This window comes from Nycticebus coucang, chromosome 14 (assembly GCF_027406575.1).
Source record: "Nycticebus coucang isolate mNycCou1 chromosome 14, mNycCou1.pri, whole genome shotgun sequence".
In the NCBI taxonomy this organism is placed as follows: domain Eukaryota; kingdom Metazoa; phylum Chordata; class Mammalia; order Primates; family Lorisidae; genus Nycticebus; species Nycticebus coucang.
Window position 1 is genome coordinate 19128262 of NC_069793.1, and position 17585 is coordinate 19145846.

General features: G+C 47.0%; 1 protein-coding gene across 8 annotated transcripts in view; it reads left to right on the plus strand.

Annotated features, from left to right (window-relative positions):
- The first annotated feature begins 1022 nt into the window (after positions 1-1022).
- The window catches only part of AMBRA1 (autophagy and beclin 1 regulator 1), a 252765-nt gene continuing 236202 nt past the window's right edge, over positions 1023-17585 (plus strand). For 4 of the 8 annotated variants that reach the window (XM_053560500.1, XM_053560499.1, XM_053560502.1 and 1 more), the window contains exon 1: positions 1023-1717. The gene's annotated coding sequence lies outside the window, so the exon portion shown is untranslated. Of the gene's footprint in view, positions 1718-2205; positions 2713-17585 lie in introns of those variants that run through there. The other 4 variants (XM_053560504.1, XM_053560506.1, XM_053560507.1 and 1 more) reach the window with 2 other exon arrangements.

Sequence of the window (17585 nt, forward strand, 5' to 3'; positions counted from 1 at the left end):
TCACTTTGTCGCCCTCGGTAGAGTGCCATAGCATCGCAGCTCACAGCAACCTCCGGCTCTTGGGCTTAGGTGATTCTCTTGCCTCAGCCTCGTGAGTAGCTGGGACTACAGGCGCTTGCCCCAACACCGGGCTATTTTTTTGTTGCAGTTTGGCTGGGGCCAGTTTTGAACCTGCCAGCCTTGGTACATGGGGCCCGCCCTACTCACTGAGCCACAGGCGCCCCATCCCCCCTTTTTTTTGAGACAGAATCTCACTGTCACCCTGGGTAGAGTGCGGTGGCATCATATATCACATCAACTTCAAACTCTTGGGCTCAAGAGATCCTTTTGCCTTAGCCTCCGAGGTAATGAGGAGTACAGGCACACTCCAACATGGCCAGCTAATTTTTTTTTTTTGTAGAGACAGAGTCTCACTGTACCGCCCTCGGGTAGAGTGCCGTGGCGTCACACAGCTCACAGCAACCTCCAACTCCTGGGCTTAGGCGATTCTCTTGCCTCAGCCTCCCGAGTAGCTGGGACTACAGGCGCCCGCCACAACGCCCAGCTATTTTTTTGTTGCAGTTTGGCCAGGGCTGGGTTTGAACCCGCCACCCTCGGCATATGGGGCCGGCGCCCTACTCACTGAGCCACAGGTGCCGCCGGGCCAGCTAATTTTTTTAATTTTTATTTTTTTGCAAAGATGGAGTCTTCTTATATCACCCAGGGTGATCTGGAACTCATGGCCTCAAGAGATCCTCTATTCTTTCCTCTCAAAATGCTGATTTTACAGGTATGCACCTGGACACAATTTGATATTTTTATAGATTTTTCACTTTGTTCTCCAGTCTGGACTTTGTCTCATCGTCTGTCTCTTTGCAATCTTTCATTCACCTTACTGTTCTGTGTTCTGAGAGGAAACTAAGAAATCAAAAGAGGTGAAATGATTTGCTCAATTCGGACAAACAGCTTTGGGAATCCATAAGGTAGCTATTGAACTACCTTGATCTTCAACACGCTCACCAAAAATTCTAGTAGTGCAAACAATTTTATTTTTATTTATGTGTTTATTTATTTTGTTGAGACTGGGAAGAGTGCTATGGCGTCCTAGCTCACAGCAATGTCAAACACTTGGTCTCAGGTGATCCACTTGCCTCAGCCTCCCCACTAGCTGGGTCTACAAGAGCCCCCACCACGCCCGGCTACTTTTTCTATTTTTAGTAGAGATGGGGGGGTCTTGATCTTGCTCTGGCTGGTCTCGAACTCCTGACATTAAGCAATCCATCCGCGTCGGCCTCCTAAAGTACATCCAAACAACTTTTAACAGACGGCAACCGACAGAGAAAATGGCAGAGGTACAGGATACCTTATTCCGTGATTTGTAATCTGGGTTTGTTTATTTATGCCTTGAACAGGAGTAGGACATGGCGTTTAAACTGAGTTGTTTTTCGGCGCTCGACTGTAGTTCCTTGAGCGATTGTTGGGCGCTCATCCTTTGATGTCTGGGACGTTCGTGTATTCGGTGATCTTTGCGCCGTCTTTTTGGTTGATGTCTCCCGAGCGGCGGCGGCACCGTGTCGTGGGCTGAGTTATCCGCGAGGCTCGCGCTTAGGCTGCTTTATTCTGCCGGTCGGAGGAGCAGACCCCCTTGTTTTCTTCCTGCTTCTTCCTTCCTTCTCTCTGTGGCTCAGCTCGCCTGCCTGGAAACAGCTGCAAAACAGAGCTCCCGCCCGCCTTGCAGGTAGGCCCAGGAGGAGCCTTGGAGGCCCGGCCCGGCATCCTTCTGCCGTAGGGTTGAGAAGACCTTGGATCCCGCGGGTGGGCAAGCGGGCTGGCAACCCAGACACAGGCAGAGGAGAGACTGCCGGGCTGCGTTCAGGGGCGCGGCCGGAGGGACGGCCCGGAACTAAGGGAGAAGCCGGAAGGAGGGAAAGATGCTGGGGTTGCCTGCTGTGTTTTTGTAGAGAGGGGTGATGTTAGGTCTTGGGCGGGTGTCAGCACCACCCTCAGTGTTTGGGGAAAACCACTTTCCAGAGACTGATAAAGCTTTGCGCAGTTTGATCCTCCTCCGTTTCTCCTTTTTCCACTCCTCAGGCTCTGGGTGTCATGACTCAATTGCACTGGGGACCCCCACTGAGTCCGGCCTTTAAAGGGACCTTTGACTAGGTGGAAGTGTGTGGAACAGGACCCTCTAGCTTCTCTGAGCGAAGTGTCATGTTCTTACCTTTTTTGGGTAGGGAAATTGAGGCTGAGGTGTGGGGCTTAACTTTCCCCCATATCCCCGACGGATCTTTAAATGCACTGTAAATCACTTTTTGTCATTTACCAATTCACTTTATGCGCAGTGATTTGTTGTTTGATTGCGTGTGATCCCTCTTTCTCAGAAATACAGAGTCTGGTGTTACTGGAGGCTTCAGAAGTAAAGGGATCATGTGACCTTTTGGCTGGTTTTGCTTTTCAAAATCTGTATCTTTTTTTTTTTTTTAAATCTGTATCGTTTTAATGAGAGTAATAACCACAGTTTCTTTTTGCTTCTTGATAATTTTGTTTGTTGTCTAGTTTGTTTTCCTGGTTGATTCTGATTTATCCTCCTTCTCAGCCTCTTCTCTGAAAGTCTTTCAACTATGTTGTTTGTGGTTAGTATCTGATAGTCAAGATTTTGAAGTCAAATGCTTGTCCTGTGCGGGTTTGTTTTCTAGGAATATCCAAAGGAAATTCAAGGAGTTTAAATTGAAGGTAAACATTTTGGGAACTCCATTATGTTTCCCTCTCCTTTATCAGCTTGGAAACTTTGGGAACTAAGTGTTGTTATTCATTTTATATTCATCAGATCCAGTGTTATGATCCTAGACATGATCTATAGTCTCAGAAAAGCATTAATGAAGAGTCAATAGACTATCTTTATGGAGAATCTAGATTGGGAAGTTAAGCTAAGAATGTGTATTGGGCTGCGCCTGTGGCTCAGTGAGTAGAGCACAGGCCTGAGAGTGGCAGGTTTGAACCCTGCCCTGGCTAAACTGCAACAAAAAATAGCCAGGTATTGTGGCAGGCACCTGTAGTCCCAGCTACTTGGGAGGCTGAGGCAAGAGAATCGCCTAAGCCCAGGAGCTGGAGGTTGCTGTGAGTTGTGACGACCCGGCACTCTACTGAGGGCGACAGAGTATATATAGACTCTGTCTCAAAAAAAAAAAAAAGTGTATTATCTGGGAAAGTTGTTATGGTGTAAGAGAATGTATATCAGAGGAAAGAATTTAGAGAAGGAAGTGACATTGTCTACTGGGAATTGATAGGTCTGTATAGAATTAAATGTTGCAAGTAGTTATCAGTGGTTCCTAGTAAAGGCTGAATAATATAAATGGAGAATGCTGGGTGTCATGATAAAAGTTTGTTTTTTGCAGTTTTTGGCCAGGGCTGGGTTTGAACCCATAACCTCCCGTATATGGGACCAGCCCCCTACTCCTTTGAGCCACAGGCGCCACCCCCTTTTTTTTTGTGACAGAGTCTTAACTATGTTGCTCTTGGTAGAGTGCTGTGATGTCATTGCTCACAGCAACCTCCAACTCTTGGGCTTAAGCAATTCTTTTGCCTCAGCCTTACAAGTAGCTGGGACTACAGGCAACCCGCCATAACACCCAGCCATTTTTTTTGGTTGCAGTTATCATTGTTTGGCAGACCCAGGCCGGCCTCAAACCCGCCAGTCTTGGTGTATGTGGCCGGCACCCTACCCACTGAGCTACAGGAGCTGCCAGAAATCTTAGTATTATGTTTCTGTGGGAAATGTCAGAGGTGTAAGTTGAACTGAGGCAGACAAGGAATTTGCTGGAAATGGTGGGATGTTATAGAGATAGAGCTTCTTAGCAACTTCTCCAATCTTTCGTGGTAGAAGTTCACTCATTATTATTATTGTTAGAGTTGGGGATTTTTCTCTGTTGCCAAGGCTAGAGTGCAGTGGCATCCGTATAACTCACTGAACCTTAAACCTTAAATTCCCTGGCTCAAGTGATCCACTTGCCTCAGGCTCCCAAGTAGCTGGAACTACAGGTGTGTGCCACATACATTTGGCTAGTTTTTTTTTTTGTTTTTTTTTGGAGAGACACAGTCTCACTTTATGGCCCTCGGTAGAGTGCCGTGGCATCACACAGCTCACAGCAACCTCCAACTCCTGGGCTTAAGCGATTCTCTTGCCTCAGCCTCCCAAGTAGCTGGGACTACAGGCGCCCACCACAACGCCCGGCTATTTTTTTTTTTTTTGTAGAGACAGAGTCTCACTTTATGGCCCTCTGTAGAGTGCTGTGGCCTCACACAGCTCACAGCAACCTCCAACTCCTGGGCTTAAGCGATTCTCTTGCCTCAGCCTCCCGAGTAGCTGGGACTACAGGTGCCCGCCACAACGCCTGGCTATTTTTTGGTTGCAGTTTGGCCGGGGCCGGGTTTGAACCCGCCACCCTCGGTATATGGGGCTGGCGCCTTACCGACTCAGCCACAGGCGCCGCCCCGGCTATTTTTTTGGTTGCAGTTCAGCTGGGGCCGGGTTTGAACCCGCCACCCTTGGTATATGGGGCCGGGCCTTACCGACTGAGCCACAGGCACCGCCCTTTCTTTTTTTTTTTAAGACAGAGTTATGTTACCCTGGGTAGAGTGCTGTGGCGTCGCAGCTCACGGCTAAGTCTCCCAAGTAGCTGGGATAATAGGCACCTGCCACAACGCCCGGCTATATTTTTTTGAGACAGAGACTCCACTTTGTCACCCTTGGTAGAGTGCTGTGGCGTCACAGCTCACAGCAACCTCTAGCTCTTGGGCTTAGGCGATTCTCTTGCCTCAGCCTCCTGGGCAGCTGGGACTACGGGCTCCCGCCACAATACCTGGCTATTTTTTTGTTGCAGTTTGGCTGGGGTCAGATTTGAATCCACCACCCTTGGTATATGGGGCTGGTGCCCTACTCACTGAGCCACAGGCACTGCCCACACCCGGCTATTTTTTTTTTTTTTTGTAGAGACAGAGTTTCACTTTATTGCCCTCGGTAGAGTGCTGTGGCATCACACGGCTCACAGCAACCTCCAACTCCTGGGCTTAAGCGATTCTCTTGCCTCAGCCTCCTGAGTAGCTGGGACTACAGGCGCCTGCCACAACGCCCAGCTATTTTTTCGTTGCATTTCAGCCCGGCCCAGGTTTGAACCCACCACCCTCGGTATATGGGGCTGGCACCTTACCGACTGAGCCACAGGCGCCGCCCCTATTTATTTATTTTTTGAGACAGAGCCTCAAGCTGTTGCCCTGGGTAGAGTGCTGTGGTGTCACAGCTCACAGCAACCTCCAAATCCTGGGCTTACGCGATTCTCTTGCCTCAGCCTTCCATGTAGCTGGGACTACAGGCACCTGCCACAACGCCTGGCTGTTTTTTGGTTGTAGTTGTCATTGTTGTTCTGCAGACCTGGGCTGGATTTGAACCCACCAGCTCTTGTGTCTGTGGCTGGCACCTTAGCCACTTGAGCTACAGGCGCCGAGCCCAGTTGGTTATTTTTATTAATAGAGAAGTAACTTGTATTTTTGTATCGTATAATTTCCCATATATTTTCAATATGTGTTAGGAAACTAATGAAACTTATTCTTTTGATCTTATTCCTTTATGCTGCTTCTTAGTACTGCATCCAGACATTTATGGTTCTGAAGTATCTTTGTGAATGTTGACAGTTTAGGTTGACAGTTTATCTCATTGTTCCTATTTTTCTCACTCTTAAAAGTATTGGAGGAATCCCAGCTACTCGAGAAGCTAAGGCAAGAGAATCACCTAAGCCCAGGAGTTGGAGGTTGCTGTGAACTGTGATGCCACAGCACTCTACTGAGGGTGATAAAGTGAGACTCTGTCTCAAAGAAAAAAATAAAAGTATTAGAGGAAAGGTTTCGTTAGTACAGTGAAGTTTCTTTTTCTTTTTTTTTTTTTTTGTAGAGACAGAGTCTCATCCTATGGCCCTCGGTAGAGTGCCATGGCCTCACACAGCTCACAGCAACCTCCAACTCCTGGGCTTAGGCGATTCTCTTGCCTCAGCCTCCTGAGTAGCTGGGACTACAGGCGCCCGCCACAACACCCGGCTATGAAGTTTCTTTTTCTAAGAATGTGTGTCAGCTTTGATAGAGTTGTTTTGGAAAGGGATGCACATTATTTTTGCCCAGTGGTTTGGTTTAGCAAAAGAAAAAAGTCTTGAGTTCCTTTAATCATAATCATTCTTATTTCTTTCTCCAGTTGTTTCTCATAAACCCAGAAAGAGCTTTCAGTTTCTTGTCATGATTTCTGTTTGTACAGAAGTGCTATAGTACAGCTTGTCCTGTGGTTTGGGGGAATTTATATTTTATCTTTTCAAGCTCTCCCTCCCCTCATGTTAATTAGCTCTATTTTTTTCTTTTGGAAAGCTAAACTTAATTAACGATAGATAAAAATTTTGTGATAAGTCATTGTCATGATGTATTTATGTACCTAGTATTATGTAGCAGCTTGCCAATGCAGTGTGGTAAGGAGAAAATAGATTAATCAGGAGATCTATCTAAGTTTAAGCCCCAGACTTACCAGTTTACCGAGAAATCTTGTACAAATTATTTAAGGAGGCTGCAGGGAAGTTTTCTGTCCTTTAATGAGCATTTATTGTGCTATGTTCTTTTTTTTTTTATTTTTTATTTTTCCAGTTTTGGCCAGGGCTGGGTTTGAACCCTCCACCTCCGGCATATGGGGCTGGCTCCCTACTCCGTTGAGCCACAGGCACTGTCTCCTGTGTTATGTTCTTTTTTCCTTTTTTTTTTTTTTTTTTGACAGTCTCACTTTGTTGCCCTTGGTAGAGTGCATGATGTCACAGCTCACAGCAACCTCCAACTCCTGGGCTTAGGCAAGTCTCTTGCCTCAGCCTCTTGAGTAGCTGGGACTATAGGCGTCTGCCACAACGCCCAGCTATTTTTTTTGTTGTTGCAGTTTGGCTGGGGCCGGGTTTGAACCTGTCACCCTTGGTATATGGGGCTGATGCCCGACCCACTGAACCATAGGCGCCACCCACTGTGATATGTTCTTTACATATGTCATCTCATTTAATATCTCATAACAGTCCTTCCCCATAGAAAATAATATGTGCTATTTTGTCCACTTTTCTACTGAAGCTCAAAGAGAACAATTAATTTGACCAAGATTACACAGCAGGTACATAGCACAGCTAAAACTCAAATCTAAGGCTTTGAATGGGTTTTCTGAGTCCATATTTAGAGAATGGGAAAGATATAATACTTTTTGTTGAGAAAAAGTACGTGAAACCACTTTAAAACGATAAGGTGCTCTTCAAATGTTAACTTGTATGCTACCTTAAAGTAACAATGAATAGCTATCATCTAGGTTCTTAGTCTGCTACTTTGAAGGCAGCATTATGTCAGACAGTCATGGAGGATACAGGTGAATGAACACTAAACCAGTCCTGGAAGAGCTTACTAACATGCATATGAAAAGGCTTGGAAGTGCTAGTGAATGATAAGTTGTAGATGCTGCATATGTTAAGTTAGGCTAAGACTAAGGATATTTATAGCTTCCCTTTTTTTAGTCCTGGCTTGTGTATTTGTAGATTAGTAAGTGTTTATCTATTCTGACTTGTTTTCTATCTCTTTCTCTGCTCTTAGGGTTGATAATTTCCACATCTCTATCTGAACTTTTTTCCTTTCCTCATTGTGTATTGTTCTGTTACTGTGTCTCCCCCACATGAAATATTTCCCTGAGACCTTTTCTTTTCATGAGCAATTTTTTTTTTTTTTGAGACAGAGTCTCACTGTACCGCCCTCGGTAGAGTGCCATGACATCACACAGCTCACAGCAACCTCTAACTCTTGGGCTTACGCGATTCTCTTGCCTCAGCCTCCCGAGCAGCTGGGACTACAGGCGCCCGCCACAACGCCGGGCTATTTTTTTGTTGCAGTTTGGCCAGGGCTGGGTTTGAACCCGCCACCCTCGGCATATGGGGCCGGCACCCTACTCACTGAGCCACAGGCGCCGCCCCATGAGCTATTTCTTGATTGTGGCTATGTTTCAACCCTTACCTTTTCACACATTTGTTCATCTAGCAAATATTTATTGGATTGCAAGGCTGATGAGATGCTGGGATACAAAGGTAGATATAGGTGTTCCTACCTTTTTTTTTTTTTTTAGAGACAGAGTCTCACTTTATCACCCTTGGTAGAGTGCCATGGCATCACAGCTCACAGCAACCTCCAACTCCTGGGTTTAGGTGATTCTCTTGCTTCAGCCTCCCAAGTAGTTGGGACTATAGGCGCCGGCCACAGCGCCCAGCTATTTTTTTTTTTTTTTTTTTGCAGTTTTTGGCCAGGGCTGGGCTTGAACCTGCCACCTCCAGCATATGGGGCCAGCGCCCTACCCCTTTGAGCCACAGGTGCCACCCAGCTGGGATTACAGGTGCCCGGCACAACACCCGGATATTATTTTTGTTGTTGTTGTTGCAATTTGGCCCGGGCCGAGTTTGAACCTCTCACCCTCGGTATATGGGGCTGGCGCCCTACTCACTGAGCCACAGGCACTGCCCTAATATATATATATATATATATTTTTTTTTTTTTTGTAGAGACACAGTCTCACTTTATGGCCCTCGGTAGAGTGCCATGGCATCACACAGCTCACAGCAACCTCCAACTCCTGGGCTTAAGCGATTCTCTTGCCTCAGCCTCCCAAGTAGCTGGTACTACAGGCGCCCGCCACAATGCCCAGCTATTTTTTGGTTGCAGTTCAGCCGGGGCCGAGTTTGAACCCGCCACCCTTGGTATATGGGGCCGGCGCCTTACCAAGTGAGCCACAGGCGCCGCCCTGTTTTTTTTTTTGCAGTTTTTGGCCAGGGTTGGGTTTGAACCCACCACCTCTGGCATATGGGGCCAGCGCCCTACTCCTTTGAGCCACAGGCGCCGCCCGCGCCTAGCTATTTTTTTGTTGCAGTTTGGCTGGGGCTGTGTTTGAACCCACCACCCTTGGTATATGGGGCCGGAGTCCTACTCACTCAGCCACAGGCACTGCCCAGGTGTTCCTACCTTTATGAAGTTTATTCTTGTGGGGAGCATAGTTGACCAGTAAGTGATTATTATTATTTTTTTTAAGAAACAGAGTCTCACTTTATCGCTCTCAGTAGAGTGCTGTTACATCACAGCTCACAGCAACCTTCAACTCCTGGGCTTAGGCAATTCTCTTGTCTCAGCCTTCTGAGTAGCTGAGACTACAGGCGCCTGCCACAATGCCTGGGTATTTTTGGTTGCCTTTTGGCTGGGTCCAGGTTTGACCCTTGGTATATGGGGCCGGCATCCTACCCACTGAGCCACAGGTGCTGCCCCATAAGTGATAAATATTAACATTTGGACTGAAACACATGCTCTGAAGGAAATAAACAAGGGCTGACAGAAAGAGGTAGGAAGAAGTAAAGTGGACCTTGTATTCTCAGGAACCAGATCCTGGCATCCATAATCCCTTTGAAAAGTTACAATCACACTGACATTGGATTTGGCATAGTGAAGGGTAACTGTGACTTAAAGTAACCAATATCCTTGACTAATGAGTTTAATTTTTTACTTTTGCTGTGACCTGAATTAAATTAGTTCTCATTTGTTAATTTTTCTTTTTTTTTGAGACAGAGTCTTAAGCTGTTGCCCTAGTTAGAGTGCTGTGGCGTCACAGCTCACAGCAACCTCTAACTCCTGGGCTTAAGTTGATTCTCTTGCCTCAGCCTCCCAAGTAGCTGGGATTTCGGGCGCCCACCACAATTCCTGGCTGTTTTTTGGTTGTAGTTGTTGTTATTGTTTGGTGGGCCCAGGCTGGATTCGAATCCACCAGCTCAGGTGTATGTGGCTGGCACCCCAGCCATTTGAGCTACAGGCGCTGAGCCTCATTTATTAATTTTTTTTTTCTTTTTTTTGGTTTTTGGCTGGGGCTGGGTTTGAACCTGCCACCTCCGGCATATGGGACCTGCACCCTACTCCTTGAGCCACAAGTGCTGCCCTATTAATTTTTTTTTACAAGTTAAATATTCTTTGGAAGTTGAATTCAGTGAATTTGAATGCTGGATACGTGCCTTCAGGTACCTTTATAGGCAGGAATAAGCTGAAGTTCTTAGTCTTACGTCAGAAGATAGGCTTTAGAGAATTGTGAAATTCACAGAGGGAAAATGTGGACCATTGCTGAGTATGTATAAAATAAGACCTATAGGGCGGCGCCTGTGGCTCAACGGGTAGGGCGCCGGTCCCATATGCCGGAGGTGGCGGGTTCAAGCCCAGCCCCGGCCAAAAAAAAAAAAAATAAAATAAGACCTATAGTGTTTTCAGGTGTGTTTCTTTCAAGAAATTTAAAGTAATTTGCCAATGTTTTTACTACTGCTTTTTGGAATTATGTTTCCATCTGGAGAATGAATGAGGGACATTTCACATTTTATTATTTCATTGTTTGTTTATTTCTACTCCCCAGGATAGAACATACATTCTCACATGAGACCACAAACTATAAAATAATAAATCATTTGAAATTTTGATGAATTAGAGAGCATTGATATACATCCTCTCTAGGGATGATTTGATTTGGGGAGAGAATTGGAGTACTTTATTCTAGATGACCAGTGAAAACAGGGTAGAAAAATACATGTATCTCTTCCCAAACATTTAAATAGTACTGTAGTGGCACTGACTCTAGAGCCAGGTGACCTAGGTTCAAATTCCTGTGCTAGTAGTTACTACCTCTGTAACTTGGCAGGTAACTCAATATCTCAGTGCCTCTTTTCATCTATAAAATATCATATGGTTGGGGCGGCGCCTGTGGCCCAGTCCGTAAGGTGCCGGCCCCATATACTGAGGGTGGCAGGTTCAAACCCGGCCCCGGCTGAACTGCAACCAAAAAATAGCCGGGCGTTGTGGCGGGCGCCTATAGTCCCAGCTACTCGGGAGGCTGAGGCAAGAGAATCGCTTAAGCCCAGGAGTTGGAGGTTGCTGTGAGCTGTGTGATGCCACTGCACTCTACCGAGGGCCATAAAGTGAGACTCTGTCTCTACAAAAAAAAAAAAAAAAAAAAAAAAAATATCATATGGTTGTAGTAGAATTATAATGAATGGGTTAATATATGGCCAGCCATGGTGGCTATCACTTGTAATCCTAGCACTGTGGGAGACTGAGACAGGATCGCTTGAGGCCAGGAGTTCAAGACCAGCCTGGCAGGGCGGCGCCTGTGACTCAATTAGTAGGGCGCTGGTCCCATATGCCGGAGGTGGCGGGTTCAAACCCAGCCCCGGCCAAAAAAAAAAAAAGACCAGCCTGGCTTGGGGCCTGTGGCTCAAGCAGCTAAGGCGCCAATCATGTACACCTGAGCTGGCAGGTTCGAATCCAGCCTGGGCCTGCCAAACAATAATGGGAGCTGTGATGCCACAGGCACTCTACTCAGGGCGACAGGTTGAGGCTCTGTCTCAAAAAATAAAAAAGACCAGCCCAAGTGAGACCCTGTCTCTAAAGAAATATATAAAAATTAGTCAGGCATGGTGGCACCCACCTGTAGTCCTAGCTACTTGGGATGCTGAGATGGGAAGATTGCTTGAACTTGAGAGTTTGCGGTTGCAGTGGGTCATTATGACATCCACTCTAGCCTGAGCAACAGAGTGAGTCCCTTTTTACAAAAACAAAAAACAAAAAACAAAAACAGCAAAGAGTTAATACATGTAAAGCATTTAGAACAGCTTTGTTATTTATGCCAGCTTTTATTATCAATATATTATTATTACAACAAATTAGAGATTATATAAGTTCTCTAAAAGGATAAGAAATAATAGTGGGCTTGGTGCCTAAAGCTCGGTGAGTAGGGTGCCAGCCACATACACTGAGGCTGGCGGGTTTGAGCCTGGCCTGGGCATCCTAAACAACAATGAGGGCTGCAACCAAAAAAATACCCGGGTGTTATGGCAGGTGCCTGTAGTCCCAGCTATTCAGGAGGCTGAGGCAAGAGAATCGCTTACGCCCAAGAGTTGGAGGTTGCTGTGACCTGTAATGCCATAGAACTGTACTGAGGGTGACATAGTGAGACTCTGCCTCAAAAAAAGAAAAAAAAGAAAAGAAAAAGAAAGAAATAATAGTGATTCATAGAAATTTAGGTGCTTTTGAGAAGACTTTAATAGGGAATAGTAAGTTAAAGCAACATATTTGTCCCTCCTTCCCCTCAGTGCTCTTCCAATTAAAGTAAAAGTTTCAAATTCTAGGGCTGCGCCTGTGGCTCAGTCGGTAGGGAGCCGGCCCCATATACCGAGGGTGGCGGGTTCAAGCCTGGCCCCGGCCGAACTGCAACAAAAAAATAGCCGGGTGTTGTGGCGGGCGCCTGTAGTCCCAGCTACTCGGGAGGCTGAGGCAAGAGAATCTCTTAAGCCCAGGAGTTGGAGGTTGCTGTGAGCTGTGTGATGCCATGGCACTCTACCGAGGGCCATAAAATGAAACTCTGTCTCTACAAAAAAAAAAAAAAAAAGTTCTAGCTAGGGGGGAAAATAAAAAGACTTATTTTTATTTATTTTTTTGAGACAGATCCTCAAGCTGTCACCGTGGGTAGGGTGCGGTGGCATCACAGCTCACAGCAATCTCCAACTCCTGGGCTTAAGTGATTCTCTTGCCCTTTGCCTCCAAAGTAGCTGGGACTACAGGCACCTGCCACAACGCCTGGCTATTTTTTGGTTGTAGTTGTCATTTTTTGGTAGGCACGGGCTGGATTCAAACCCACTAGCTCAGGTGTATGTGGCTGGTGCCTTAGCTGCTTGAGCTACAGGCGACGAGCCTATTTATTATTATTATTATTTCTTTTTTTTTTTTTTTGTAGAGACAGAGTCTCACTGTACCGCCCTTGGGTAGAGTGCCGTGGCGTCACACGGCTCACAGCAACCTCTAACTCTTGGGCTTACACGATTCTCTTGCCTCAGTCTCCCGAGCAGCTGGGACTACAGGCGCCCACCACAATGCCCGGCTATTTTTTGGTTGCAGTTTGGCCGGGGCTGGGTTTGAACCCGCCACCCTGGGCATATGGGGCTGGCGCCCTACTCACTGAGCCACAGGCGCCGCCCTATTAATTATTATTATTATTATTATTATTATTTTTAGAGACAGAGTCTTAATGTGTTGCCCTCAGTAGAGTGCTGTAGTGTCACAGCTCACAGCAACCTCCAGCTCTTGGGCTTAGACCATTCTTTTGCCTCAGCTTCCCAAGTAGCTGGGACTATAGGCACCCGCCACAACGCCTGGCTGTTTTTTGGTTGTAGTTGTCATTGTTTGGCAGGCTTGGGCTGATTGAAACCCACCAGCTCAGGTGTATGTGGCTGGTGCCTTAGCTGCTTGAGCTACAGGCGCCGAGCCTATTTATTTATTATTATTATTTTATTTATTTATTTATTTGTTTATTTTGTGTTTTTTGGCCGGGGCTGGGTTTGAACCCACCACTTCCGGAATATGGGACTGGCGCCCTATTCTTTTGAGACACAGGCTCTGCCCTATTATTATTTTTTAGAGACAGAGTCTCATTTTATTGCCCTTGGTAGAGTGCTATGGTGTCACAGCTCACAGCAACCTCCAGCTCTTGGGCTTAGGCGATTCTTTTGCCTCAGCCTCCCGACTAGCTGGGACTACAGGTGCCTGCCACAACACCCAGCTGTCTTTTTGTTGCAGTTTGGCCGGGGCCTGGTTTGAACCCGCCACCCTGGGTATATGGGGCCAGCACTCTACTCACTTAGACACAGGTGCCGCCCCCTGTTTGTTTATTTTTTTTGAGACAGAGCCTCAAGCTGTCTCCCTGGGTAGAGTGCTGTGTCATCATAGCTCACTGCAACCTCCAACTCCTGGGCTCAAGCGAGTCTCCTGTCTCCACCTCCCAAGTAGCTTGGACTATAGGTGCCCGTCACAACACCTGGCTATTCTTTGCTTGTAGCCTACTTTGTTGTTTGGCGGTCCCGGGCTGGATTGGAACCTGCCAGCTGAGGTGTATATGGCTGGCACCTTAGCCGCTTGAGCCACAGGTGCCAAGCCTTATTCATTTTTTTTTTTTTTTGTAGAGACAGAGTTTCACTTTATGGCCCTCGGTACAGTACCATGGCACCACACAGCTCACAGCAACCTCCAGCTCCTGGGCTTAAGCGATTCTCTTGCCTCAGCCTCCTGAGTAGCTGGGACTACAGACGCCCGCCACAACACCCAGCTACTTTTTTGCTGCAGTTCGGCCGGGCCAGGTTTGAACCCGCCACCCTTGGTATATGGGGCTGGCGCCTTACTGACTGAGCCACAGGTGCCGCCCGCCTTATTCATTTTTTTTTTTTTTTTTAGAGACAGAGTCTCACTTTATGGCCCTTGGTAGAGTGTCGTGGCATCACACAGCTCACAGGAACCTCCAACTCCTGGGCTTAAGCAATTCTCTTGCCTCAGCCTCCCGAGTAGCTGGGACTACAGGCGCCCGCCACAACGCCCAGCTATTTCTTGGTTGCAGTTCAGCCGGGGCTGGGTTTGAACCTGCCACCCTTGGTATATGGGGCCGGTGCCTTACCGACTGAGCCACAGGTGCCACCCGCCTTATTCATTTTTTAATTTAATTTATTTTAGATTTTTTTGGTTTGGAGTCTCTGTTTGTCACCCTGGGTAGAGTGCTGTGGCATAACTCATGGCAACCTCGAACTACTGGGTTGGAGTGATCCTCTTGCCCCAGTCTCCTATTTTTTTTAGTAGAGATGGGGTCTTGCTATTGCTCAGGGGGTCTTTTTTTTGGATACACAGTCTTATTTTGTCACCCTAGGTATAGTGCTGTGGCGTCATAGCTCACAGCAACCTCAAACTCCTGGGCTTAACTGATTCTCTTGCCTCAGCCTCGCAAGTAGCTGGAAATAAGGTGCCCACCACAACGCTCAGCTATTTTTAGAGACAAGGTGTCGCTCTGCTTAGGCTGGTCTGAAACCTGTGAGCTCAGGCAGTCACCCATCTTGACCTCCCAAGTGCTGGGATTACAGGTGTGAGCCATATGCACCTGGTCCCTATTTTAGATATTGATTGAGACTAGCTACCCCGTTTTCCCGAAAATAAGACATCCCCCCGAAAATAAGACCTACTTATAGGAAAGATAAGACGTCCCCTGAAAATAAGACCTAGCGCATCTTTGGGAGCACACCTTAAAATAAGAAACTGTCTTATTTTTGGGGGAAACAGGGTAGCATCTTGGTGTGTTGCCCAGACTGGGGTATAGTGGTACAGTCATAGCTCACTGCAGGCTTACCCTCCTGGGTTCAATCAATCTTCCAGCCTCAGGCTGGGTGCAGTGGCTCACGTCTGTAATGCCAGCACTCTGGGAGGCTGAGGTGGGTGGATAGCCTGAGTTAGAGTGAGACCTCGTCTCTAAAACTAGCTGGGTGTTGTGGTGGGTGCCTGTAGTCCCAACTATTCAGAAGGCTGAGGCAAGACAATGGCTTGAGGCTAAGAGTTTGAGGTTGCTATGAGCTCTTATGTAATGGTACTCTACTGAGGGTGACAAAGTGAGACTCTGTCTCAAAGAAAAATAAATAATAAAATCCTCCAGCCTCAGTCTCTCAGAAGGACTACAGGTATGCCCCATTATACCTGACTATATTTTATTTTATTATTATTATTATTTTTTGAGACAGAGTCTCACTATGTCACCCTCAGAGTGATATGGCGTCACAGCTCACAGCAACCTCAGATTCTTGGGCTCAAGCGATTCTCTTGCCTAAGCCTCCCAAGTAGCTGGGACTATAGGCACCACCCCTGCCACAATGCCCAGCTATTTTTTTTTTTTTTTTTTTTTTGTAGTTGTCATTGTTGTTTGGCAAGCCTGGGTGGGTTCAAACCCGCCAGCCCTGCCCCAGTGTATGTGGCTGGTGCCCTAGCGCTGAGCTATAGGTGCCAAGCCATATTTTTTATTTATTTATTTATTTTTTATTCTATTTTTTTTGAGACAGAGCTTCAAGCTGTCACCCTGGGTAGAGTGCCATGGCTTCACAGTTCACAGCAACCTCCAACTCTTGGGCTCAAGCGATTCTCCTGCCTCCGCCTCCCAAGTAGCTGGGACTACAGGCGCCCACCACAATGCCCGGCTATTTTTTTTTTTTTTGGTTGCAGCCGTCATTGTTGTTTGGTGGGCCCGGGCTGGATTCGAACCTGCCAGCTCAGGTGTATGTGGCTGGCGCCTTAGCCGCTTGAGCCACAGGCTTTTTGAGACAAAGTGTTACTTTGTTGCCCTGGGTAGAGTGCCATGTTGTCATAGCTCACAGCAATCTCTTGGGGTCATGGGATCCTTTTGCGTCTGCCCTGCAAGTAGCTGGGACTACAGGTGTCTGCTACAACGCTGGGCTGTTTTTTAGAGATGGGGTCTCACTCTAGCTCCCACTGGTCTTGAACTCCTGAGCTAGGCAGTCCACCTGCCTCCGCCTCCCAGAGGTAAGATTATAGGGTGAGCCACTAAGCCCAGCCTTGCCTGGCTAATTTTTTAAAAAATTTCTTTATAGGCTTGGTGCTTGTAGCTCAGTGGCTCGGCCACGTAAAAGAGCTGGCAGGTTAGAATCCAGCCCCGGCCTACCAAACAACAATGACAACTACAACCAAAAAATAGCTGCCATTGTGGCGAGCGCCTGTAGTCCCAGCTACTCAGAAGGCTGAGGCAAGAGAATTGCTTAAGCCCAAGAGTTTGAGGTTGCTGTGAGCTGTGACGCTACAGCACTCTGCAGAGGGTAACAAAGTGAGACTCTGTCTCAAAAAAACAAAAACAAATTTCTTTTGTAGAGATTGGGGTCTTTTTTTTTTTTTATAGAGACAGTCTCACTTTGTCACCCTCAGTAGAGTGCTGTTGTGTCATAGCTCACAGCAACCTCCAATTCCTGTGCTTAGGCGATTCTCTTGGCTTAGCCTCCCGACTAGTTGGCACCATAGGCGCCCACCACAACGCCCGGCTATTTTTTGTTGCAGTTTGGCCCGGGCCAGGTTTGAACCCGCTGCCCTCCGTATATGGGGCTGGCGCCCCACCCACTGAGCCACAGGCGTCACCTGAGTTTGGGGTCTTTTTATGTTGCTCAGGCTGGTCTTGAATTCCTAGGTTGAAGTGCTCCTCCTGCCTTGACCTCAGAAAGTGCTGGGATTCTAAACGTAAGCCACACATGCAGCCTATTTTTTAAAAATTTAAAGTGATGAGCTTGCGGCGCCTGTGGCTCAGTCAGTGCAACCAAAAAATAACCGGGTGTTGTGGTGGGCGCCTGTAGTCCCAGCTACTCGGGAGGCTGAGGCAGGAGAATCGCTTAGGCCCAGGAGTTGGAGGTTGCTGTGAGCTGTGTGAGGCCACGGCACTCTACCGAGGGCCATAAAGTGAGACTCTGTCTCTACAAAAAAAAAAAAAAAAAAAAAGGGATGAGCTTAATGGGAACCAGAAGCCTAGAAAGCAACCCTGTCTGAAACAAGAGTTCCAAATATAAGGTAGATGGCAAATTTTTGAGGATTCTGTAATATATATAGCACAACAGGCTAGAGATATTTTAGGAACAGAAAAGCATTTCTTTGCAACACAGGTAGAAAAATGTCTAAGCAAGCATTTGTATTTTATC